This window comes from Canis lupus, chromosome 16, assembly GCF_003254725.2.
Source record: "Canis lupus dingo isolate Sandy chromosome 16, ASM325472v2, whole genome shotgun sequence".
Taxonomy (NCBI): Eukaryota; Metazoa; Chordata; class Mammalia; order Carnivora; family Canidae; genus Canis; species Canis lupus.
This window is the reverse complement of record NC_064258.1, coordinates 51,394,714-51,422,229: the sequence shown is the minus strand read 5'-3', so window position 1 is coordinate 51,422,229 and position 27,516 is coordinate 51,394,714. Positions and strand designations below refer to the sequence as shown.

The 27,516-nt window shown below is 35.3% G+C and overlaps 2 long non-coding RNA genes across 2 annotated transcripts in view; both read left to right on the top strand.

Annotated features, from left to right (window-relative positions):
• The first annotated feature begins 1,165 nt into the window (after positions 1 to 1,165).
• LOC112675187 (uncharacterized) lies at positions 1,166 to 6,621 on the top strand. The gene is made up of 3 exons (XR_004805770.2): positions 1,166 to 4,173; positions 4,472 to 4,617; positions 6,430 to 6,621. It is a non-coding gene; the product is annotated as an uncharacterized LOC112675187 (long non-coding RNA).
• A 10,762-nt stretch (positions 6,622 to 17,383) lies between these two features.
• Positions 17,384 to 27,516, top strand: part of LOC112675265 (uncharacterized) — a 29,465-nt gene continuing 19,332 nt past the window's right edge. The window contains exons 1-4 of the long non-coding RNA XR_003145844.3: positions 17,384 to 17,511; positions 20,307 to 20,421; positions 21,624 to 21,741; positions 26,092 to 26,251. This is a non-coding gene — a long non-coding RNA (uncharacterized LOC112675265). The remainder of the gene's footprint in view (positions 17,512 to 20,306; positions 20,422 to 21,623; positions 21,742 to 26,091; positions 26,252 to 27,516) is intronic.

Genomic DNA, 27,516 nt, shown 5'->3' with positions numbered 1-27,516 from the left:
CTAAGGTACTATGGGTGATATCAGTCTAAAATATGTGTAACTGAAGTCCTATAAACAGAGAAAAGAAAGGTAATGTAGCAGAAAAAATAGTATTTGTAGAAATAATGGCAGAAAATTCAAAAATCTGATATGAAATACAAGCTGATAAATCCAGAAATGTCAGAAAATACCTGGAAGGATGGGAAAAAAAAAAAAAAAGAGCCCCGTATTTAGGCAAAAAAGAATCAAGCCAACTAAAAATCAAAGATGAAATTTTCCAAAGCATTGAAAGAAGGATGATACTCTAAGGTTAACATCAGCTAAAAAATCCATTGTGAGATTTGGAGAAATTGTGGAGGTAATGTAATAATGCCTTTAAATTGCTGCAAGAAAAACAAAAAGAGAGCTTCTGGGTGGTTCAGTCAGTTAAGTATCTGCCTTCAGCTCAGGTCATGATCCCAGTTTCCTGGGATGGAGACCCTCGTTGGGCTCCCTGCTCATCGGGCAGTCTGCTCCTCCCTCTGCCTCTGCCCTCAGCCTCCTCACCTCAGTTAAGCTCTTGTGCGCTCTCTCTCAAATAAATAAAATAAAATATTTTATTTTAAAAAAGAAAAACACCTAAAATTGTTGAAACAAGGATGATATCTCCAGTGAGAATAGCTATAAAGAATATGGGAGAATAAAGACATTTTTAGACTATAAAAATTATAAATAATAACAATCTATCATCAGCACACCTGCAGTACAAGAAACGCTAAAGGAAGTTTTTTAGGCTGGTGAAAAATGATACCAGATGAAGCTAATCTAGGATCAGTAGATACAGCTTCGTGCTGACAAATTTATAGCTGTAAATATATTAGGATAGAATGTAGATCTAAAATTAAAAACTGTAGTTACCACATTTAAAAGCTAGAAAAAAAGATAAAGACAAAAATCCCTAAAAACAGTAATAATACATATATGTAGAAATAAAATAGAAACAATACAGGAAATTACCATAAACCAAAATTGATTTTTTGAAATAATCAACAAAATTGGTTGTGATGCCACCAAGATGGTGATGTAGGTTCTTCTTGATGCCTCCTCACAAGAAGAACAACTAACAACTCTTCAGGAATAAGGAACCACTGAAAGAATCTCACAACCCTGGAGTGGGGCCAAAGTACACCCTTGAGCCACAGAGACTAAGACAGATTGCTTTAGAAGGTAAGAGAATGGTTCCATGTTGACCATATTGCTCATCAACCAAGTCGGAACAGCACTAGGCTGAGAGGTGTCCCCTGAGCTTCAGTCTCTCAAGTGGGAAAAGAGAAACCAGGGAGGACACCCAGCTCCCCCACCCCAGCAATGTGGGTCACTTTGCTGGAGTCCTCACTCTGATATTCAGTCATAGGGCATGGCAGGGGAATCTTCAAGGGCCATCCACTGGGAATGTGACCGTGATGGAGAAGGGGGTTGGGGCTTGAAACAGCCAGGACACAGATTTGGCAGATGGCATTCATACCCATAATGCCCAAGTAGCATCCCCACCTGGGGTCTTGATCATCTACAGAACCAAGTCAAGGACCCCCATCACTTCATTTCTCAAAGATGTTTATTGTAAATGTAGCCATGAGATATATGGTTCTGATGAAGAGTTAGAGACATAGGATCATGAGAGACTTTTGGAGAATTGTGTCTCAACATAAAGGTGAAAGTGGAGTATTGGCATGGAGCTAAGTGATCAATAACTGAACTGAGTGTCAACGAGTACATCCACATAAATATTGAAACAGTATATGATGCCAGATTGAGTACTACAGATGAAAAGTTGGAAAATAAGGATCCAACAAATAAATGGTGCTAGTAAATCGGTTATCTATGTAAGGGAAAATGAAAATGGATCCTTACCTAACATTATATTGTAAAATCAATTCCAAAGGAAATAGAATATTTTATAAGAAGTAAACTATTTTAGATTTAGAGGACATATAGGAGAGTGCTTTTATGATTGAGACAGGTAGAGAAGGCTTATTTTCATTTTTTAAAATTTTATTTATTTGAGAGAACACACATGCACAAATTGGAGGATGGGGCATAGGGAGAGGAGAGAGACTCTTCTCTGAGCAGAGAGAAACACAGGACTTGATTCCAGGACCCCAGGATCATGACCTGAGCTGAAGACAGCTTAACCAACGGAGCCACCCAGGCACCCTGAGAAGGATTTCTTAAATAAGACATTTAATAAAACAATTTTTGGTAAGCATTATTATGTTATAATGAACATACCTTGTTCATCAAATGATATGACCAAAGTGAAAAGACTCAAAGCATCTTCATAATTTAAAAGAATATGTTCATAGCAATTGAAACTGATAAGATAATCAAAGCCTGGAAATATGAAATGAATTAATGATTTGTCATGAACCACGATGTGAAAAGCACGGAAGTCTGAAGAGACAGGGAGAGAGTGCTGAGTAAAAGCCATGCAGAGGATTTCACACAGAAGAGACCACGCTTCGAGAAAGAACACAGATTGGAGCATAGCCTCCTCAGTTCAGAGGACTATAGATTAAAACCAGAAGACCTATTTTTCATACTTTCCATGTTGACCGAAATTAAGAAGTCAGAGACTATGAAAACCCATAGAATTCTGGGGCAGTTTAAACTGTTTCAAACACATTAATTCCGTCAATTATGTAGCAAATGGAAATCACATGTGGCCTACAAAGCCTTGTACACAGGGGGCAAATGCATCCCCTTGTGCATTAGGTTATATAAGCAATATCCCTACTAAAGTAAAATATTGGAAATGATTCAACTGTCCATTGACAGTGAAATAGATAAATTGTAGTCTATCCACAAAATGGAATAACATACCACAGAGGAAGTGAGGGAACTATAGTCACATGAGTTAAAATGGAGTTATCTGGGAGAAAAATGAGTAGAAATAGGTACAGTCACAGAAGAAAATACACAGTCTGATTTTTTTGTATAACATTTTTTAAGCAGTTGCATCTATTGGTTATCATGAGTTAGAAACTTCAGAGCAAAGCATGAAAATACCACAAAGTTCAAGACACTTCAATGAGAAGAGGATGCTTCCATGGTATTTGTATATTCTTTACTCTGCCTGGAACTGGTTTCATGGATATTTCTTCTGCAAACAATTATAAAAATCTCGTATCCACATATGTTATACAGTCTCTCTTTTGTGTCAGGCTTCTTGCTCAGTGGGGAGCCTGCCTCTCCCTCTCCCTCCCTCTTTGTTCCCCTCGCCCCCCACCCCCCCTCTCCTGCTCTCTCTCAAATCAAGTCTTTAAAAAAAATTGGAGAAAAAAAAAAGATGGGTAAGCAAAAGCCTGAAAAGTCTTCGTGATTTCAAGGCATAACAATGATAAAAACTATGATGAAGTCATGCTCCAGAATAGAAAATAAGCAAATGGAAATGTTGCATTATTGTCACTGGGGGTCTTTTAAGAAATAAGAGGGCCTTAGCCGCGGCAGCAGGAACAGAAGCCATGTCACTGTGACAACAGTCTCCATCAAGTCAAGACACAACATCTTGTGACACTGCCTGGAGGATGGGGGCAGATTCTGCAGTAAGTAATAATTTGCTATATTTTTTGGTAATGTTAAACTGTGCTGTTTCCCTGTTTCCAAGTCTTGGATAGTTTCATTTGGGCTGCATAGAAAATAAAGGTTTGAACTTGTCAAGGTGAAGATTACAGTTATAAAAAATTAGATGACAGGGTTTAGAAGGTGGTTGAAATAGGGTTAAGTAGAGAGATGTGATGTCCTCACACAACAAGGAGTTCGAAAACTTAAAAAACAGCAATATTATGTTATATAGCTTTGTATTTCTTAAGGTTTGTTTACCCCCAAATTCATATTTCGAGGTCCTAACCCCTAAAGGGATGGTAATTTGGAGGTGGGGCATTAGAATGCAATTATAGTTGATGAGGAAATGAGGGTAGAGTTCTCAAAATGGAAATAGTGTCTTATAATAGAGACAGCAGAGAGGTGGTTTACACACTCTTCCTCTCTTGCTCACACATGGGCACGCACACTCTCTCTCTCTCCCTCCGTCTCTCTCTCTCTCTTTACCAGGTAAGGACACACTGAAAAGGACTTCTGTTTGCGAGCCAGGAAGAGGGCTCTAACCAGAACCTGAACCGGTCACACCTTTTCTTGGACTTCCCAGCCTCCACAACTGTGAGAAATAAATTTCTATTGTTTTAAGCTCCCCCATTTAAGGTATTTTGTTATGGCAGCCCAAGCATAGTAAGACGATAATCTTAAGTACTGTATTTAAAACTCCAATAAAAAAAATATAAATAATAAATAAATAAATAAATAAATAAATAAATAAATTTGTAAAACCAAAAAAAAATAAAACCACAGAGGTGATGGTTAGACAAAGTTAGATTGACAATAAAAATGGCTACATAATAAAAGGAGAGAGAAGTGAGAGTTGAAGAATTTTTTTTTTAATTCCAATATTTCATTGCAGCCTGTAAATGGATGAGATCTGTCGCTGGTAAATCAAAACAGCACTGAACCCATAATATTTGGATAAAGAGTTAAGCACTTGCAGAATAAAAAATATAAATAATTGAAGATGATTTTCTCTGAAGACTACTCAGTGGAAAGAAGGGGGTAAGTTGATTCAGTCTAAATTTTTCTGTATCATTCAATTTTAAACAGTTGCACACAGCCCTTTGAATCAAAAAAAAAAAAAAAATGGAAAACCAAACATGCAGAATCCAGTCTTATCAATGGCATTGTGAGGGGAATTTTGCATAAACATGGATTATAAAGTCCCTGAAAGTATAAGAGCTGCATTTTCTATTTCCCCTGCATCTCATCATAATACATAACCGAGTGTTTTGCACATGGTGGGGCTTAACAAATATGGTTAACTTACAAAGTTTATGTTAATAGCGAGAGAGAGGCTGCGGGGACACCACACAAGAGTTGTGATCCTTGTGGTTTACTTGGTCCAAATGCTTAGGTAAGGACAAAAAATTGATCAGTTTGGAGCCTAGCTCATTAAATTAATAATGAAGGCCAGGGATATGGGGACCATAGATCCTGTCATTTCCCTTTATAAATGGGAAAAACAATAAGGATGCTTATGACTTTAGGGGAATAAAAATATTAAAACCTAGACTTGTCTTGAGAAAGTTAACTCATCATGCACATAAAGCTGAATCAATTTTTAAATTCTATTTCTTCTTAATTGACTTTAATTGCTAATTCTTGTCAACAAGGACAAACAGACCTTGCATTTTAAATGTGAAATGATGCAAGCCATATTCAGCGCCGCCTTGAAATTTCCAAACCATTTCGTATGCATGAAGCGATAGCTAACAGTGTTCTTCACTTCACCAGGGAAGCAAAAGGAATCAGATTCTCTATTTCAGATATTTTCAGGAAAACCTTATTATGAAAAATGCACGTTCCATATAAATAGTTGACCTTTTTTTCCTTTATGGAATTTATCATGAGCGTGCATTAAAAAAAAATGAAAGTGATCTTAGCATCTCAGTATTGTTTTTGTTTCCACTTAGTACTATATTACAAAAGAGGTCTCCTTTTATTTTACATCTTTCGATAATAGTCATCTTTTTTCAAACTGATTGAAACAAATTGTCCAGGCTGCTACCACGGTATGACACCTCTGGGACTTAGCCTAAAAATGTGAGACTTAAAATCCATTATTTCTCCTGTAGTTATGTAACAGGAATATACTTTTGATTGCTACATCTTTAAGACCCCACTGATAATCTCATCTCATGCTTAGCAACCTCACTGATCAAAAGATTGTCCACAAAGAAAAACAGGTAGCTTTGAGTATTTATTCACTGACTCACCTAAAAACAATTTAGGACAAACATTTAGGAATGTGTGAACCACAGTCAAGCTATCATGCCAATGTTAATGTCAGCTTTTTTCTATCAACTTTCTTTTCTTAGCCAGAAAATCATGAAGGGACAAATAAGCCTGGTAAAGTCAGGCGATTGTTCTTATTGTCCCATCTCAGTTGAATCAGCACAAATTTGATTCCATGTGCCCCTTCTAGGAGGTGAGAGTACTCTTGGGCAGTTTTGGTCCCATAAATGTTCGAATGTTCGTTAAGATAGCTTTTCTAGTTGAGCAATATGTGAGTAGAACAAAAAAGAGTTTTGGGTAATTTAATACATGGAAGACATCACATGCCTTATGATGTATAGTAGAATCGACATTATCAGAAAGTTCATGATTTTTTTAGCCTCTGCATCATATTTCATGTTCCATAAATGTATAGGCATAAACATCATCTTTAAACATATATATATGTGCGTGTGTGTGTGTGTGTAGACACACATGTGCTGAAAAGGGATGAATTCTTTTCATACTTATTTTTAACTAGAATTCTTTAACTCCATTGCTTTCCTAATGTAGATGATCTTTATTTTTTATTTGTAGAAAATCTACCTTTGATTTTTCCACTATTGAACATAGGTAGAGCTCAATGGGATTTGAAGTATAGGATATGTTACAAGTAAAGAACAAAATTCTACGTCCAAAGAAACATTATTCTGTGAGTAAAGTTTAAGTAGTGTCCCTGGGGTTTTTTTGCTCCTTAGTTCCTTCCATTTTTTTATTCATGATGATAAAATAATTATTATGAATTCATAAAAATATATGCTTTGGTAGTGACAAAACCTTGTAGGGTGTTTTGATTATCATTTAAAAAATATTTTAGTTGCCATTAGAGAATTATCTTCATTTAAAAAGTAACAGAACAGTGGTTGGATTAATACTAGTAATATTTTTGCTACTAATTACCAACAGTATATATTAGCCATGAAAAAATGAACCTTTTTCTGAATGACTGAATATCCAGTCTACATCTATGACATATTTGGCAATTCTATTAAGCAGAGCACTTTGAAACAAAAATCTGTTATTCTATAGTAGAATAAAAAGAAACACAGACTACCAGAAAGTATGTATAGCATGATTCTGCTGTTAACATAGGTTAATAATTGTATCTGTTAAGTACAAATAATGAACAGAATTTCCACCAAAATATTAACTATGATTGTCTCTGGATGGTGAACCTTTGATAAATTTTATCTCATTTCATCACATCCTTGCTTCCTCTTTGAAAATATGTTATTGTCATAAGAAAAAAATGATCAAAGGAAAATTTTTTCTTTGACTTCTATGAAAATTACACCTTAAAGTTGCCTTGAAATGTTGTAACATAGAATTATTTATCCCCAAAACTAAGGATGCCATTTAAAATAATCAGTTATATATCATATAAGAATATCTTTTAGAATATCTTTAATCTAGGGTGAGGGTTTTTACTCTTTGAAAGGACAACGGTATCAAAAAAAAAAAAAAAAAAACACTCTTGTTTTCCTTCCCCAATGCAATTCTTACTATATGCTAGGAAAAGATCCTGGGGAAAAAAAAAATCCTGTATGTTTGGCTGCTATATTAAAGATGAATTTCTTTTCTGAGGTCAGGATGAGTAATAAGCAATTATGCCATTCAGGGTTGAGTTAAAAAGTACTTGGTGTTTATATGACCTTCCATGAGTAGTTTAGTATATTTATAAATATTTGCCATTCGTTTGCCTCTTGTCATTGACTAAGGATTGACCTGTGTCTCTTGTCACTGACACCTAACACCAAAATGAATTGAAATTCTGTCTTTAGAAATAGGTTTCCTTGATACTGTGACATTTATAAATGGGCCTTTAAAGACTGCACTTTTTCTTTACACTTTGTTTCAATTTCCTGTCACTCTCAAGTGGAGATTTTTATAATACTAAATTTATCACATCTTTCTAAGATCATTTCTCTGGCTCTAAGCTTCTGGTGTACACTTCATCTCCGCAGGAGTCTGTGTTTACGCTCTCCCCTTCCAACTTACAACAAAGTGTAATATAAAAGCACTCTCAGGACAGGAGATGGCATTCCTTTCTAAAACATGACTGAAATTAGAGAGAATTCTTGGCTTTAACATCTGAGTTAATTAGAAGGCTGGTCATGATGGAAGTTTTGAAGAGAAGCCATTTCCAGAAAATGTCAACCTCAGTCTCTTTCCTTTGTTTTTTGATACAGAAGTTCAGGTAGAAGGAAATATTTAATTGGTTTTTTGTCATTATTTAAGCTACAGCTTACCTACAGTTCTTTGTTCTGTCCAACCTGTCTTGAATGGCTTTTATCCATCTTATTTTCTCTTTTCCTTTTGTGAAGGAATTTATGGCGACTCGAAGCTTTTCTCTGCTGTGTGAATTATGTCGCTTACTGCCATCATTTTTTGCACTTTCTGCTTTTTCTTAACATCTTTGTAATTTTTATAGCCTATTATTTTTCATGAAGACAGGCAACTCAGATTCTCTTGACACAGTTATACACATTCTAAGATTTTTTTTCCTCATGTCACAAATAAGCCTATGATCGCTGCCTCTCTAACAAGTCAAATTAAAGAATTAAAAGTGGAAAAGAAAAGAAAAATCTCAGTTTGGGAGATTGATAATTAAGCTTCAAACCTAATGCAAAAGAAATTTGCATTTCACTTTCTATATGCTTTAATGTTTTGCCACCATTACTGAGCAAAAGTGCCAGTTTCTAAAACAACTAACCAACTTAAGAGCGTACTTCACTGTTTAAATTATACATTTTAGTCCATTCTTCAGTTTATTAGGTTCCTTTTAATATGTATAGAACAGCACTATTGCCACAAGAAGATAACGTCTGGAACTTAAATGTCCATTGGGCAACAACTATTGGCATTTTTCCTCTGTTGAGGTCATGAACCCAATTAATCCTCATTGCAGAAAGGATAAAGGAAATACCAGTGATCATACACACTAAATGTTATCCAAATCTAATCTGACAGTCATTGCTGATTGAACTTTGTATACCCTGAAGCCTAAGAAAGGAGTCTTAGCAGGCATATAGATTTCTCTGTATTTTACTAATGGCTACTCCAAATGCTTTTGAGCATCAGCAGAAATGGAACTGCAAAGTTACATGTGGGATTAATTTTTACTGCATTGGCTACAGTGAGTGTGAATATCTAAAAGCATTTCATGGCTTTATAGGAGAATGCACATCATCTTTACTAAAAAGAAAGAAAAACCTGCCTGTGTTTCTCTAATATTCTGTGTGTGAAATTGATACAATGCTAGTAAATTCATCCTACTAGCTGAGTATTTTTTTTCCATGTTTTTAGTAAGGAGGGATTTTAGTGATCTCTCTAATTCTAGCCTTTCACACAGTTCTAGCATCATGTTAACTTATAAATACATTTTTGCTGGACTTTATATAATTACGTAAAATTTTATACATGTGGTAGTACATAGGATTTCAGACGGTTGTAATTGTAGTTTATGTATAACGGTTATACCTACTATTTTCACGTATTAATTCATATTATTATGAAGTCTTCAAAAACCGTGATTTTTTATATGATTCTCAAAATTATGTTTTCTTCTGGTTTTCTTAACCCGCAGTCCACATATTGGAATATGCAGTAAAGCACATTATACCTCAAATTAAATAAAATAATTCATGTCAAAGTGTCAAAATGAAAATAAAACCCTTTCTCACTACAGTTAGCCCATCTTACTATATTTTCAGTCTTATGGTACAGACACATCTCCAAATTGGACATGAAGAAGTCATTTTAAATGTCCTCTTTCCTTCACCTTTCACGTCTAATTTTTTTTTAATCAAGTATTCTCTGCTTCTCAAATATCACTCAAATCTCTCTGTTGTTTCATCACTTGCTGAATACTAATTATTAATTTCCTGGATTATTGTACCACCCTCCTCAAAAGTTTTCCTTCTTCCTGCGCTTTCCTCTGTCCTCTTTATACCAGCTTTGATTTTAAAATATTAATCCTTACTTCTCTGCTCTTTACAGGAGAAAAGTAGCCCCTTTTCTTCAAGAGGATTACATTAAAATTTTCAACATAGCCTACAAGGTCCATCATATTCTGCTTCCTATCCAGTTTTGTAGTTGATCAACAAAACTTCTTAAATCTCATACATCCTCAGTATAACACTTTCTTATTTAATACTTCTTCTGTGATGCGCAATCCTAAAAGATGTTAATATATCCTACAAAAGTCTTCATATTCAAACCAGCCCCATTGGGCCTTCTTGTCCTCAGATTTGCATTCCAATCTCCAAATATCTGCCTTAGGATTCCTCATCAGTATTTGGCTGATTCATAAGCTGCAGTGTGTGTAGGGTGAAATTCCAGGAAATCTATTAAAGAATAACTCATGGGAGACTAAAATTTGAACAGATATTACAAAATTTTCATTGTTGGAGATATAACTGGCTTTTTTACCCAGCCAGTGTAAAGAGACCTTTGAAAATATCGCAGATATTCATTTAACTCCTATGTCATAGGAGTCAAGACCATTCTTAAGAATAAGTTCTCTTCTCTAGGAGTAAGATCAAAATTGGGCATAGACACATGCTAACAAAGTCTGTATCCAAAGCTAAAAAGGATCAAGTAAAGCCACTAGTATTTTGACTAGTATCCACTGGTGATTTGATTGCCTGCCAAAACAGAACATGACATTATTTAGAATAAGTTAAACTTTAAAGAATCTACTGAGTATAACTGATAATAGAAAGTCTAAATAAAATAATTCTAGACAAGCAAAGCAATAGAAAAAATTGATAAGCAATCTGACGATAAGACCGTAAATACCAACAGATTTAAGAGATGATCCAAATATTAAAGTGAGCAAAAATTTTCAAACAACTATAATAAGTTAACTAGAAGGAGAGAGATATCATATAGTTGAAAGGAAATATTAAAAACAATATCAGAATCTACGTGCACCAATCCAACAAACCTTCTAGAAGTGCAAAATCCTGCTTGCAATGAGGAATACATTGAGTGGGCTTAACAGCAAATGCACCCTACTAAAGGTAAGATTCAAAATCCTAAAGCAATTAAATTGAGACAAAATTGAACTAAAGTACAGAAAAAAACAACATGAAAGTAATAGGAAAAAATATATATATGTTAGAGAAAAACATCTTCTAATATAATGTAAGTCAACTCTTAAGGAGAAAGGGGAGGGGCACTGGGCAGACTCAGTTAGTAGAGCATGCAACTCTTGATATGGGGTTTGTGAGTTTAAGCCCCATATCATACCTAGATGTTACTTAAAAAAAAATAAGAGTAACAATAAGACAAAAAGAACGCTTAATGACATGTCTAATGAAAGATATTTGCCACTAATTGAAGAAACTCATCAAACCCTAAGCAGAATAAATGTAAGTAAAACCTCACCTAGATATATTGTAGAAAATTGCTTCTAACATAAGATTAGGGAGATCAGCAACAGAAATTACAGAAACCAAAAGATAATGAAATGAGTCGTTTAAAGTGACAAAAGGAAACACAAACTCTCAATATAGAATTTTATACCCCATGAACATGTCTTTGAAAATTGAAGTAAAACGAAAATAGTGTCAGAAACAAAAACGTAGAGCTCATTACCAACAGGCTCAAAACATAACAAATACTAAATATTCTTTTGAAAGCATAGAAGTATAGGAAGGAATGATATCATTAGAATTTATAAATATAGGAATACATATTTACAAGAATATTGACTATTTAAAGCAATAATAATACATATAAGAATAATGTTTTGGTTTGTAAACTATGTAGAAGTAAAAAATAAGGACAAAAAAGGGCAGGAGGAGGCTAAATGCAGTTAAAATATCATACTATCTTGTGTGTTGTTTGATATGTGGAAAAGCATTGCTTTCATATAGACTAAAATAAGTTAAATATGTCTATTGTAATTTTTGTTGAAAACTACGAATAGAGTAATATCAAAAGCTACAGCGCAAAGCTAGTAGAGGCAATTAAACCAAGTAAGAAAAAAAGACATGATTAATCGACAAGATAGGAAAGAGGTATATAGGAACAAAGGCCACAAGGGACAAGTACAAGATGTCGGGTCATCATAGGAAAGGTACTGTTGGTCCTTCTGGGGAGCTGACAATGTTGTGTGTATGTGTGTATATCTATAATATACGTAGTTATATTTCTTATTATGGGAGTTATTCACTCTAGATTTCTGTTTGATGGACATTTGGCTTGCAATATTTTAAGAAAAGTAAATAGTAAACAGATTATTTAATATCTGAGGATTCACATTCAGGCAGAGCCAGTCCTCTGGAGATCACTAGCAAATGCCCAAATTAAAGGGAGCATGGACTTCCAAGATGGTAGACCTCACAGTAGGCCTACTTCATCTTAATTTATTGTCTGTCTTTGTGATGTACTTTCTGATCTATTCTCTAAAACTTCTCCTCCATGAAAGTCATCACCCCTCATTTTCTCCTGAACTTCTTTATGAAACCAATTGCTAGTGAAATGGGAGCTGCGAGTCTTAGGTTTGCCAGCTTCCTCAACTTAAGAGTTGACTTCACAAAATGCTAATAACTTGGAAGAATGACTGTATCACTCACTGCTATTAAATGAGGAATAAGTGACTAGTGGCCATTTTTCTAAGTTTTTTTTTAAATTTTTTTCAGAGATGTAGTGGTATTACCTCTATTTTATAGATGGAGAAACTAAGACCCAAAGCAATGGAGTGGCTTTTCTAGACTACATAGCAGTAAGTTCCTTACTTCTTGAACCAAATTATATCAGGGTCAGGCTTATAGTCTCTATCAGATAGCTTTTCAGATTTTACACATGCAATCTTAACAGTATTAATAAGAGTAGTGTACCTCTATAATGCAGTGGTATTGGAAAAAAGTACTTATATAGACATATAAAATGAAAAAGGCTTTATAAGGCTAAAATTATATAAATTTATATATATATATGATTTTATATATATGATAAAAGAAGCTAATCCTAAGAGGCAAAATAAAAAATAAATAAATAGAAAGTAAGTAAGTAAGTAATTTTGGCGCCTGTCCCTTTTTTTGTATAATTTAACTGAATATGTTGCTTTTCATCATGGATATTCTATATATCTATCTACAAGAAACTTGGTCTTGAGATTCTGTGGCTTTTATAAAATAATTAGATGGCTCAACGGGCAAAATGGAGTTAAGACAGAGGAATTCACAATGTAGACCATATACCTTCCAAGCAGAATGCCAAAATATTAATTTATCATGAAATATATTCTAGCAAAATATCCAACAGGTAACCTCCTTTTAAAACATCTATATATGAGTTATCTGGCCAAGATTTAAAATAAACCATTTAAAATATATATTGCTATATTGCTATACATTTAATTATTTTAGGGTTATCTATATTTTCTAAGAACACTAAATAAAATGTATTGAGAGAATACAGCTAAAGTAATAAATACATGACATTTCTACTTTCAACATAGTTTAATTTAAGTAAACTTGACCTTATTAAATTGGGAAAAAGAGAATATAGGCTCATACTCAGTCTTGCTATGTCTTCAAATTTTAAAGGAAGGAAAGATGATATGGGCACAGTGAAATTATGACATTAGCAATTCTTGGCTCCTGTTGTATTTGCAATATGAAAGAAAAGGGCAAGTTGAATGTGCTTGTGTGGGTATGGGGAGTGGGGTCAACTTTAGATCCTTCATCATCTGCTTAAAATATGAGAAGCTATTAAATGGACAGTATTAACCAGTGAAAAAAGATATCAAAGTTATTTATCAGAGTATTGGGAATTTGGGCTACTGGAGGGTAACAGAGGACAAAAGTGAACTCTTGCTAGAACTGTTGTGATAAAAACCAGCTGGTGTTGGTGCCTCCACAAACCCTAACTGCCCCTCTGTTTCCAGGTCCACAACTGTGATAAATCCAAGCCAATTTTTCAATTAGAAAGGAGAGGAAAGTCATAGCAGGTCTGGGGGAACAGAAAGCTTGCTTCTTCGGAAGAAGAAAATAAAAGACAAAAGAAGGAAAAATACAGGGGCAGATGGAAATTGCTCAAAAGAAAGCACCTCTAGCACTATGATTTAATTTTAGAGCAATTTTATCACCCCCAAAAGGAAGCCCATGCTCATCAGCACCCTCAAAGCCCCCAGCCTCAGGCAACTTAAGATCCACTTCCTGTCCATATCCATTGACCTGTTCTGGACACATCCTATAGATGAAATTGTGGGATTTTGTACCTGGCTTCTTTTACTTACCGTAATGTGTTTAAGTTCATCCATGCTGTAGTGTGTATCATTCCTACACAACTCTGAATGTGCTAAAAACAAAACACCGAATTACATGCTTTAAATGGAAAAACTGCATGAGACATGGATTATATCTCAGTGACACGCTTTTTAAAATCAAGTGGGGCATCTATAAAGAAGTGGCTCATGTTCGCACCAGGACAGCTACGGTGTCTTTGCTTCCTGAGAGTTGAGTGGGTCTTTCTGAGGTAGTAGAAAGCCCAGGAATCGGGATAGTTGGCAGCATTCAGCTATGAGTAGCTTCCTTACCTGAAGGCAATGATCGGTTGGGCATGTAAAATTATGAACTCAAGTATCATCAGCTCAAAATAAAGAATTAATAGTAGTTAAGTTTCTAGGGATCTTAGGAGCAGAAACCGCCCAGTCAATTAAAAATAAATTAGATGCCCAACCAGATCTAAGCAGTAAATTAAGCTCCTGATCAGCCTGTTCAGAATTTTGTAAAACTATAACCTACTTTTGGGGAGCTGCTTAGACCCCATTTGGAGGTAACTAGAATAAGTGACCTTGGTTGTCTTCTCTTCAGTGATCTTACAGTCAACATAGTATGAAAAATTGGCAGTAGGGAAATGTAGGATGTGAGGTGAATATTTTAATACACAGAAAAATTTGGGTATTTGATCATAGGGTGACCAGTCACTTAACTGAATTCTCAGTTTGTTTTACGTGAAACTAAAAACCTCGGAAAACCGGCCAACAAAAATGAAAGATATTTATAAATGCATTTGGAGCACTTTAAAGGCAATATAACAATAAGTTTGCAATGAAAATGTGTGAGAATGTAGTAGTTTATTTTATAAATTGATTCTTAATAGAACTTAGACTCAGTGGCACAATTTGGACCTACCAGAATCACGCCACTTAAGAACGCAGTCCAATTGGGAAGTCTCTCATGATTCCTGATATTATTTGATTACATGTACTGATATTTTATTTTTAATTAGGTAGTAACAGTCTTATAATTTAATGCTGAGATACATAGAGATGTATGTACACGTAAATAGAATTGTATATAATTTTATACATAAATATAAATGAACGCATATTCATTGAAAGACCTTTTGAAAATTAGATCCTAACCATAGGTATTGGTCATAAAACACAAATACTAATATTCGTGGCCATAAAAATAACGGGTAAATGAGATAGCTGAGCAAACGTCAAAGGTCTGGTTTTGCTTCTGTGCTGTTCTATTTGTCACAGTTTCTAGCACAGACATAGAATGTTACCCAAGCTATTAATACATTAGCCCTTTTAAAGTGTCTTTAAAACGTCCCTCCCCCGATGACTTTTAAGATAAAGAATACTGTGGGCACTCACTAATTGTGACATCCTTTGAACCTCTGCTAGTAATTGAATTCTAAACATTTGGATAAAAATACAATATAGTAGTACTAGTGAGAGTTGAAGCCAAGGATGAGGCTTTGGACACCTTTGTGCTCACCTCTAGATGAGTATTTTCACATTAAAAATAAGTATTTCTTTCCCACATCCAACCTTCCGGGACCTGATAAATTTATAAGAATGGGCCTCAAAATCAGAAAGGATTACAGAGCAATGCCTGCTGCCATTTTGGTTGGCATTTTGTTTTTTACTGTTTTTGTTCTTGTGGAAATTTAAAGCTTGATTTGTTTTTCACTTACACCCTCAGTTTGTACTTCCCCGTATTTCCTATTTACTTTATTCTGTCTCAGATGAGCAAAATATAGATGATCATCCAGCCTACAAGTCATCTTTTGTGCCAAGTCTTAATAAATTGCTCAAGCAACAACTTCAATCAGGAATTAAAGAAGAATTGCTACTTAGAAAAAAAGGACCCTAGAGCAGTAAAGCCAAATAGAAATGGGATGCAAACGACAACCACAAATGTAATTTTATACATTTAGTAGATACATTAAAAAGTCATAGGAAACGGGTAAAATTAACTTAAAAAAATATGTGTGACCCAATGTATGCAAAATATTATCACTTGAAAAATATTTTTAAAGATTTTATTTATGTATTCATGAAAGATACAGAGAGAGAGGCAGAGACACAGAGGGAGAAGCAGGATCCCTACAGGGAGCCCTATGTAGGACTCGAACTCAGGACCCCAGGATCATGACCTGAGCCAAAGGCAGACGCTCAGCCCCTGAGCCACACAGGCATCCCTAAAATGTTTTTAATATTAAAATATAGTGATATTTTATAGTCGGTTTCTCATACTAAGTCTTCAAAATCAAATTTGGACTGGCCAAGTCTCAGATGCTGGGGAGGAACATGTGGCTAGTGGCTGCCATCTTGGACAGTGAAGTCCTAAAGCGCCCAGGGATGATATTGACCTGTAACACCAGAGTTCACAGACTCTGTTAGAGTGAGCAGCATTAATTACACACTAGATGTCAGCTCACTCTTACAATGCATTCCACGTCACTGCCTGTCCAAGAAATAAAATAGTTTTTTCCTCTTTCCTGTGTTAAAATCCTCCTTTCTTTCAAGAAGTCATTCCACTCAACTCTTCTGTTCCCCCATGTGTCAAATTCCAGTTCAGCAGGGCCAGAGAAAAATGTGACTGTGCAAGACAGCAGTTAAAAATCTTGGTTTAACACTGGTCAAAAATTTTTTCAAATTATTGTCCCTATTGATGTGGGCCTGGGAGGAAGAATGACCAGACCTCTAAGTCTTAGGGCAAAGAATGAAGTGTGTGCTGTAGGTGGGCAGATGAGTTACTTTTTAGATACTGGGTATCATAGTTTACATAATAGTTCGTATCTGGGCTATTTCCTCTATCCTACTGTCTGTTCTCTGACAGCATGGAGCAGATGTAATTATTTCAATTTTATTAAATGTTACTACCAGAGAGAACATATCTGAAATCACTGCTTTTTGTTCATCTTTTTTTTTTTTTTTTGATACACTTATCATGCATTTCTTTATCTGTTCTTGGGTGTTCCAGGTTAGTACCTCATCTTCTCAGGCCATAGTATCCAATCATCTTTGGTTAAAGGCCAGTCTCTTATATTATTTAATAATTTCACTTCATCTTCCTCTCACTCCACCTGAAAGCTTCCATTCGAATATGTTTAATATATAGTATTAGATTTGGATATATCCTCGAAAAGTACGTAGTTCTGCTTTGAAGACTGTCTTTAATTCATTTGTTATTGAGCCATGAATCTCATTCCTGCTTATACACTTTCTCTCTCGACAAGTGATGAGAGGCTCAGCGGGCCCAAGATCTACAGTTGCCTAGATGAAAACCTAGAAGAGCCTAAGATGGGGTTCAGTCCAAGTCTAAATCTGAAGACAGGAGAAGACTTCTTAGTCTCCATATATGAGTGAGCCAATTTCTAATACTAAATCTCTTTATATTTCTATATGTATCTAGGAAAGATGGTGATGGATGTGTGTGTGCGTGTGTGTGTGTGTATGCATATATACATACACATATACCCACATCTCCTAATGGTTGCTCCTCTGGAGAAACCAGATTAATGTGAGCTTTCATCCAAGAGTAGTTCTAAAGCAACAGAATTGTTAAGAATGAGTTTTCAAAATTGGTCCTGGGGTTTTGGAATTGGTTCTTTAATATGATTAGATTAAAATGGTATTTCTATTTCCAATTATAAAGACATCACTGTTAACCCATGACATGATTTGGCAATAGAAACATGCAAAAAGGGGATCCCTGGGTGGCTCAGCAGTTTAGCGCCTGCCTTCAGCTCAGGTCATGATCCTGGAGTCCTGGGATTGAGTCCCACATCGGGCTCCCTGCATGGAGCCTGCTTCTCCCTCTGCCTGTGTCTCTCTGCCTCTCTTTTTCTCTGTGTCTCTCATGAATAAATAAATAAATAAAATCGTTTAAAAATAAAGAAACATGCAAAATATCTCTGTAGGATCCTCCTAATCAACCAGTTATAAAAAGCAAGGAGCTAAGTGACTACATTTGTTCTGTTGTAATGTTTTAGGAAAACTAACAGATATGAGATTGGCTGGTAGCTCCTCAAGTCCATGGAAAAAAGCGGCAAAAGAAAAGGATCAGCCCAGGGACTCCAAGTCCAAACTCAAGTCATACAAAGTTCACTCAAAAGACACAATTATTTCCTGAGCCTTGGGGCTGAGATTGCTGCACATCACTCAGAACCCATCCTGTGATTGGATGAGTTGCAAAGCAAGTTGAACCTCACAGGATGTCTGCTTTTAAAGGGAGGTCATTGACTGGGAAATAATGGGATGCAGTATGTTGGATTGAGGATGTGTGGGAAGAATCACAGGAAAAAACTAAGAAACTAGAGACATTACGCCCTAAATTCTGGTGAGTCGTCATTACCAGGGAAAGTAGCTTCCCTACGCCCAGTGGTTGGTGCCTTGTGGCAACTGTAGTGGCCTCCCTTGAGGTAACTGTCATCCAACCACTACTGATTCTCCTCAGGACCCACTCCCACCACTCCTCTGTTCTTCTAGACCTGTAACTATACTCAAAGCCCAGTAGACCCCTAAAGGTAAAGTACAACATGTGACCCATGGAGAGTGTTCTATACCAAAGGGACCACTTGAGTTTCTAATTTATACAGACAGAAATCCAGAAAACATATATAAGAAGGGATGTTGAGGGTGTGCAATAATGGTGGAAGGAAAACACAGTTGGATTAGACCTAACTTATTGATGTGATCTCACTAGACAGAAACTCTGCACTTAATGTTGCAGCTCAGGGTATTAGGATGAAATATAACAGTTTGTATACTGGGCTGGATGAACCTTGGATAAAAAGCTGGCCCCACAGTGGCCAACAGACATATGAAAAAATGCTTATCATCACTTATCAGGGAAGTGCAATGAGATGCCACCTCGTACCTGTCAGAATGGCTGAAATCAACAACACGAGAAACAACAGGTGTTGCTGAGGATGTGGGAAAAAGGGAACCATCTTGTACTATTTATGGGAATGCAAACTGGTGCAACCACAGTTGAAAACAGCATGGAGGTTCCTCAGAATTCTAAAATAGAACTACCCTATGATCCAGCAATTGCACTAGTAGATATTTACACAAAGAATTAAAAAAAAAAAAAAACTCTAATTCAAAGGGATATACATCCCCCTATGTTTTTTTTTTAATTTTTTTAAATTTATTTATGATAGTCACAGAGAGAGAGAGAGGCAGAGACATAGGCAGAGGGAGAAGCAGGCTCCATGCAGGGAGCCCGACGTGGGACTCGATCCCGGGTCTCCAGGATCATGCCCTGGGCCAAGGGCAAGCATCAAACCACTGCGCCACCCAGGGATCCTTTACCCCCTATGTTTATAGTGACATTATTTACAATAGCCAAGATATGGAAGCAGTCCAGGTGTCCATTGATTTATGAGTGGATAAAGAAGATGTGATATTTATATACAATGTAATATTGTTTAGCTGTAAAAAGAATGGAAACTTTCCATTTGCAACAACACGAATGGAGCTAAAGGACATAATGCTTACTAAAATAAGTCAGGGAAAGACAAAATGCCATATGATTTCACTCATGTGAAATTTAAGAAACAAAACAAATGAGCAAAGGGGAGAAAAGAGAGACAAACCAAGAAATAGATTCTATTTTTTTCCAAGATTTTATTTATTTATTCATGAGAGAAGCAGAAACATAGACAGAGGGAGAAGCAAGCTTCCTGCAGAGAGCCTGATGAGGGACTCGATCCCAGGACCCCGAGATCACAACCTGAGCCAAAGGCAGACGCTTAACCACTGAGCCACCCAGGTGTCCCAAGAAACAGATTCTTAACTATGGAGAACAAACTGATGGTTACCAGAGGAATGGGGAATGTGGGGATGGGTGATATATGTGATGGAGATTAAAGATTGCACTTGTCCTGGTGAGCACTGGGTGATTAAAAACTTAAAAAACAAAAATGAAACAAAAGATGCTTACCCACAGTGAGTGACTTGCCTTGGCTTAATATAGAGAAACAGGTTCAGATACTTAGAAACATGGAATATTAGGATGGATTTGTCTTTTAAGGCTTACTCACCCACCCTGGGAGTGTCCAGAAGACATACCTGTCACCAGTACTGTGAGAAATAAATTTGTGAGGAGAGTCTCAGAGTCCTTGACAAGCTCTGCAATCATTCTTCTCTGTAGGCCAGACCTTACAGTGGGAACTGCAGTTGCTGAATCAGGAAACCTGCATCAGTGGGAATAACTGGATCCCAGGGTGACAAGAGGCATATAGCATCACTCAACCACAGAGGGCAAGGTGAGCATCACTACCGTAATGGAGAGCAGAGTCAAAGCAGCAATGAGAATAGTCTGACTCACTCAGACCTATGACATTGTCTAATTGATCATGGTGCTCCTGGAAGTAAAATAGATAGGAACTCTACTGAATTCTTCCTTGGTCTGTATATGCAGAAAATTTCTTGGTCCAGTGAGCAAGTCTAACCTGAATCCTAAAACAATGAGGCATAGCCCCTGAATCGATTCCCAGCCTTCAGCCAGTTTATAGACCTAGAATCTCTTAAATGAAAGGCAGACCAGGTTCCCTTGAGGAAGGACCATACTGTAAGAATGAATAGTCATTATCTGTTTCTTAGGCTTCTGTAGAAGCTGCTACAGCCTTTTCCCAAGGTAACTGTGCGTTGGGGAACTTGCTCTGAGCTGATGCTGATTCCAGGAGACCCAGAACATCACTGTGACCTACCAGTCAGAGTAGGAACTTACTGAAGATCAGCTGATCAAAGCAGTCTGGGCTTAGATCCATCTTAAGTTGGGCCAGATGGGTCCCTGAACCCATGGTGTGGTTCTTCCCGCAGTTCTGGAATGCATAGTTGGGATAGACATATTCCATAGCTGATGGAATCCCACCCTGGTTCCTTAACCTGTGGAGTGAGAACTACTATGATGGGAAAGGCCAAGTGGAGGCAACTACAACTGCCTCTTCCTAGGAAAATAGTAGAGCTAACATAATGCCACATTGCTGGAAGGATTGTAGACATTGGTGCCACCATCAAGGACTTGAAAGATGTAGGGGTGGTGATTCCCACCACGTCCCCATTCAATTCCAGTGCTTGGACTGTGCAGAAGACAGATGGAATATGGGGAATGACAGTGGATTATGATAAACTTAACCAGGTGGTGACTCCAATTGCAGCTGCTGTACTAGATGTGATTTCATGGCTTGAGGGAATTAGCATGTCACTTGATACCAGATATGATCTTTTGAAAATGCTTTTTAGTTGAGACCTGTCAGTAAAGACCTCCAGAGCAGTTTTCTTTCCACTGGTATGACCAGTTATACACCTTCACTATCTTACCCCGGGGATATATCAATCCTCTGTTTCACAATTTAATTTACAGGGGCACCTAGATGACCCAGTAGGGTAAGCGTCCAGCTCTTGATTTCAGCTAAGGTCATAATTTCAGGGTTATTTTTTCTGAAAAAAATAATTTTGTTTACAGAAATCTTGACTACCTTTGCTTCCACAAGACATCATACTGGTCCATTGCATTGATGGCATTATGCTGACTGGACCCACAGAGTAAGAAATAGCACTGGATGAAAAGCCACATATTCACAGTAGGTTTTTCCTGATTTTTAAATTATTATACATATATGGATGCATTCGCTACTTTTAGCCATAGATGTGTTGTCTTCTTGGAGTTGCGTTGTTAAAATATATATATGTTTTTTCAAAAATGGAAATAATGGGGACAGAGATTATTGGGAAACAGTTGAAATATCTTCGAGTTACTTAGCCTTTTCCTTAATTTCTTGCAATAACAAAGTGATTTCCCTCTTTCTAGTTGGACTCTTGGTTTTGAAGTAGGAAGATATGTTCTGATCTTTTTTCTGTAGCTGATCCATTCTTCTTTTTGAGTCCATTGATTTATAAAGGTTTGTAATTTCACAACCATCATTAGGGTGAACATCACAATGTACACTATGTCTGTAACTTTGATTGCTTGAATTCCAGAGGAAAGTTAGAGAATAGTGAATCAGTGGGGAGAGGGAGAAGCAGGTCTCCCTCTGAGCAGGGAGTCCCATATCGGATCCATTCCAGGACCTTGGGGTCATGACCTGAGCCAAAGGCAGCTGCTAACCTGACCAAGCCACCCAGGTGCCCCTAAAATTTTCTTTAAAAAAAAAAAGTAATATATTAATATTTTGCTGATACTAATAAAAATATCCATGATAAATCAATGCAGAAGAGATTTACACTTTACTATTTTAAAGCATTTTTAAATGCATATAATTTATATGTTTTTGGTTCAGAAAAGTATGATAGTGTAATCAATAAAAGTCTTGAGCATAAAATTATATTTCATGAAGACAAAATTCTGTGGAGAAAATAGAATAGAGATATGGAGAGAGAATAATATAAAATCTCTGGCTTTTAAAGAAACTCATATATTTATATATAATAAGCGTTAAAACCTAATATATTTTGATTCTATTGGATACATTTATGTGCAGTTTGTTGTAAAGTGCAAAAATTTGCGGTTGGCCAAAAATGTTATCATTTGAAACCATTCAAATTGTAAAGGAATTTTAGATATCTTGATAAAAGTAGATGATGAAATAAATAATAGGCCTTCAACATACTTCAAGTCGTCTAATCAAGCAAATTGTGGTGGCGAGTGCTTTACAAGATACTAGGAGTACAAAGTTAAGAATGTGCAGAAGGAGAGAAAAAAAGAGAGACATGAGTACCCAGAATGGCAAAGGAAAGAGAAATATTTATGTTGAGAAAAGACCTATAGCATTAGAAGAAGTAGAAGATGAGTAAATGAGCAAGTGAAATCTTTTTTTTTCACCACCTCAAAGAATAATTGGGTGGATGTGAGGCAGAATAAAATGAGTCTAAGTTTTGACCTCAGAATTAAGAATAATTCCAGTATTATTACATGTTAACTCTTTAACTTTGTCCCAGTCACATAGGTAAGAATCAATTTTCCCCGAAGGAAAACAGGAAGTCTGCCACTATAGCTTATTAAAGACTGAATAGGTAATAAACACCACTCACTCCAAGAGCTTGATGAATATTTATTAAATTAATTGAGAATTCTAGTAATTAGGAATACTGTATACTTTTTATTATGTCCTATTGGAGGCATACATTTTTTTGTCAGTGCCCCAATTAAAGAATCTTAATTAGGAATTGTTTGTACTAGCAATCACAAATCTATGTGGACTTTGCCTAGCATCTGGTCTTTGGACTGATGCCCAGAAAAAGATGGAGTATTCACCATTTCATGCACCTGAACACCTTTTCTTTGGTAAGAGAGGAATTCATTGATAATGCCAATAGTGTATAGTATACGTGAAATTGTATTATTAGATGTGCTAAAATCTAAATGCTTAAAAAATATAGATTGTTAGCATCTATAAGTAAAATATTTAAAATGTATCATTCTGATATTTGATTAGCCATAAGGGAAATCTCTGCTGATGAGAAATCCTAGTTAGCCAATGACAGAGTAGAAGACTAAACCTATATTTTTTGCCAGACTCATAGTTTATATTGAAAGAGATACGTTGTCTTACGAGACCAAACTACCAAATATGATTGAACTATTTCTAAGGATTACTCAGCACTTGAGAATATGTCTAGTCAGAGTTCTGAGATAAAAAAGCATATTATTTGAAAAAGAAATTTTCCTATCTATTGTGTATCAGGCAACTACAATTTGACTTGAGTAGCAAAACACCTTCCTCGCTGTTAACAGATAACATTTAAGGATAGTTTTTTTGTTGCAATAAAATAAAAGTAATACCCAAAATATTGTTATTTCTTCTGCTGAATTCTCAACAATAAAAGGGCTCATTCACATCCTCTAAAATTTGGTAACATAATTATATAACCATTTCAAAGTAAATCTTTTTTTGATTTGAACTTTTTGGATGCTGTTATCCTAAGCAGTGCTATTCCATATTGAAATGTAATACACGAATTTGGATATATTAACTGGACTTCAGCTAGCAGTTGTTTCCTGAGACTTTGACCTGAACCTTATGCTAATTGTGAAACCGAGTAGCCTTTTTGTTTGTTCAAGGTTATTGTCTATACTGAATTCTCGAAACATGTTAAAGGAAAAATATGTTGTTGGCTGACAGTTGGAGGCTCTGTTGTGTACCGTTACATGAGTGTTAAAGATACTGAGACAGGAATGTGATAAATTACCTAATCAGATCATCAAGACTTGTCTCCTTTATATTTTTATAAGAAAAGTTTCAGTCTTTTTTTTTTTTATTGAACAAAGTAAGACAGCTCACCAATAATTGGTTTAAGTTATTTTTTATAAGCTATCTAGGAAATCCAGCTTAAATCATTAAGGAATTAAAGATAAAACAGAGTCAAATGTTTTTTTAAAAACCTTGAGGAACAAAAATCAGCACTTTGTTTATTTTCAATTGTTATTTAGGTGAAAATAAATAATATTTGAAGGAATACTTCTCATGGTGTGACATAAATATTATTGGACTTAAATACAGAATTAGAGGTTTTTTTTTAGCCTAATAATAGCTCCAAAACCACCATGGGCACCCTCATTAGATTTTATCCTTATCCTTTTTATAGCTAGTTCTTATCATCCTTTCCCAGCAAAGTACTGAAATTGTTTTCAAGTTCTTTTTTTCTCTATTTTCTTTGTTTATTGACTTACTTATATAGGCAGTAAGACTTTTCAATAGCTTTTAAAACCAAATAGCCCAGACACACACTGAAAATTTGTAGCAAGTGATATATTTATGACTGATAGTATTAAGAGTTAAAATCTGTGATATCTAATGTATGTACAAATGCTAAATATATTTTATTAGTACATGAAAAACATTCAGATATTAAGCAGTGAGAGTTAAACAATTATGCAAACTACTAATGCATTTAGTAGTTGAATAACATAAACATTTTTAACTAAATACAGCACATGGCACCATATTATAATAGAAATAACTTTCCATATAAGCAAACCCAATTGGATGAGTCACTTCTCACAGATTCAAGCATGCATGAAACTGGATAAGCTAAGAAACTGGAAAGGAATGAAGTTCAAAATTACTTTTTCAATGTGTAAAGCCAGTCCTAGGCAAACTGCTGCCAGTCTCCTGAATGGTGGTGCAGGGCTAGTTACAACAAAACGTGTTTGACGGCAACATATTGTCATGTTAGTTGTTGTCACTCAACAATCCTTTACTAATTTCATCTGAGATTAGGGAATGGACTTCTTGGAAAACTAGCAGTTTTTTTAACTGGCCTCTGTCTTTCCACTGACTGCTCCCAATGAAGAGCCGTTTTTTTTTTTGAAGTCAGTTTTTCATTCCATAGGGGAAGAAAACACAAAACTTTGATTTCTTTCTTTTTGGAAAAAGCTTACCCAAACCACTATATTGCTTGGCAAATCACTTTATTCAGTCTAATTCACTCTTTTCCTCTTGTTTTCTTCAATAAAAATTTTGTATCCATTTCCTTAAAACTTCCATAAGATTGATACTAGAGTATATGATAACAAACTTCTGTCTTCTGTGCAAGCTTTTAATTTTTTAATTTAGTGGAAAATTTTAATCAACAGAAATACCGAAAAGATTTCACAATGAAAACCCATAGAAGAGGAACCTAAAGATTCTACCTTTAATGTACACAATGTGCGTCATGTGACTCCGCACATTCAATCCATCCACACTATTTTTGATGCATTAAAAGTATGTTGCAGAATTTATATAGTTCCACCAAAAATTTCAGTATTTCTAACATTAACTAGAATTCAGCATCATTTGGATTTCTTTCTTTGGATGAAAAATGTTACACCGTGAAATGCACAGATCTTAAGTGCACATTTGCTAAGTTTTGACAAACAGATACATCTTTTATACCAAGATATACAGCATTATGATAACTTAAGAAACTCTTGTCTTGCTTTATCCTTGCAGATACAACTCCCAGAGGCAAACCACTGTTCTGATATTTCCCACCACAACATAGATTGGATTTACCTGTTCCAGTCATGTGAGTGGAATCTCATAATACACACTACTATGTGTAAGGCATTTTTCACTCAGCAGAGTTCTGAGATTCATCATATGGATGCAGGTATCAGCAGTATTGCTAAATAGCATTCTCTTACGGATACACACAATTTGTTTATACTTTCACCTCTTTATGAACAATCTAAGCCATTTTGTTTTTAATTATAAAGTTGCTCTGAATGTTTTTATACAGTGTTTTGTGCATGGGTAAATATATCTAATACATATCTATAATACATATTATAGATAGATAATCATATATATTATTTTTCTTTGATAAACACTGAAGATGGGAATTTCTGTCTTATAGGCATATCTTTAGTTTTATAGGAAACTGCCAGAAATTTTTCTCAAGTGACTTTATAGTCTCACTACATATGTCTGAGAATTCTAGTGGCTCTGCAATCTCACTGATATTTGGTCCCAATAATCTTTTTTTTTTATTTGAGTCATTCTGGTGATTATCATGCAGAATTTTAAGTTGTTGTTTTTTGACGTTTTATTTATTCTTTTAAAATCCTGTTTATTTGGTAATCAATTTTGCACTAAACATCAAATCTTCTTCATATTCTAGCTCTTAATTGACAAATTTTCTATAAGATGACTTGCTGTAAAATATTGATATCCATTAACTTTATTAAATATATATATATTTGCAATCAGCATATTAATATTATATTTCATGAGAGAAAGTAAAGTCAAAACTTAAAAAAAAGACTATAAAGAATACAACTTAAAATGTATTTTATGAATAGAATTATTAAGAAAACCTTTAATAATCAATCAAGACTTAGATTAAAAAGTGTTTTAGAGAGTTTTCTTTTGCTATTTTTTAAGAGCACTTGGGTACTCAATTTGGACCAGTTCTGATAAGCTAAAAAATTAAAACTTGGAAAAAGTGCCATTCACAAAAAAAGGCAACATCCGTAGGCATGACATAATGAAGTTCATTAGCCTCTCAATCCTTTGACTGATCAGGACAAAGTTCTGTGAGAAGCAACAGTATTCCAGAGACATACTTATTCTATATTACTAATATTCATTTTTCAATTTATTTCTTTGATAATATTCAAGACACATAACCTTGGAAAATCATTCTTAAATGGTAATGTTATGTCATCTACCTGAAAAAATTGCTGCACTACAGTCCTTAGACAAATCTTTACAATATGGTTGAGAACAGATTTTATTGCTGTAGTGAATGGCTTCTGGACCAGAAAATGTGTACCTTGCTTTTAAATCTTTTATAATGTTCTCTTTCTTGTTCCTATAGAAAGGGTTTGCTCATTCTTTTCTTAAAACGTTGTTCCCTTTATTGACTCGAAGATT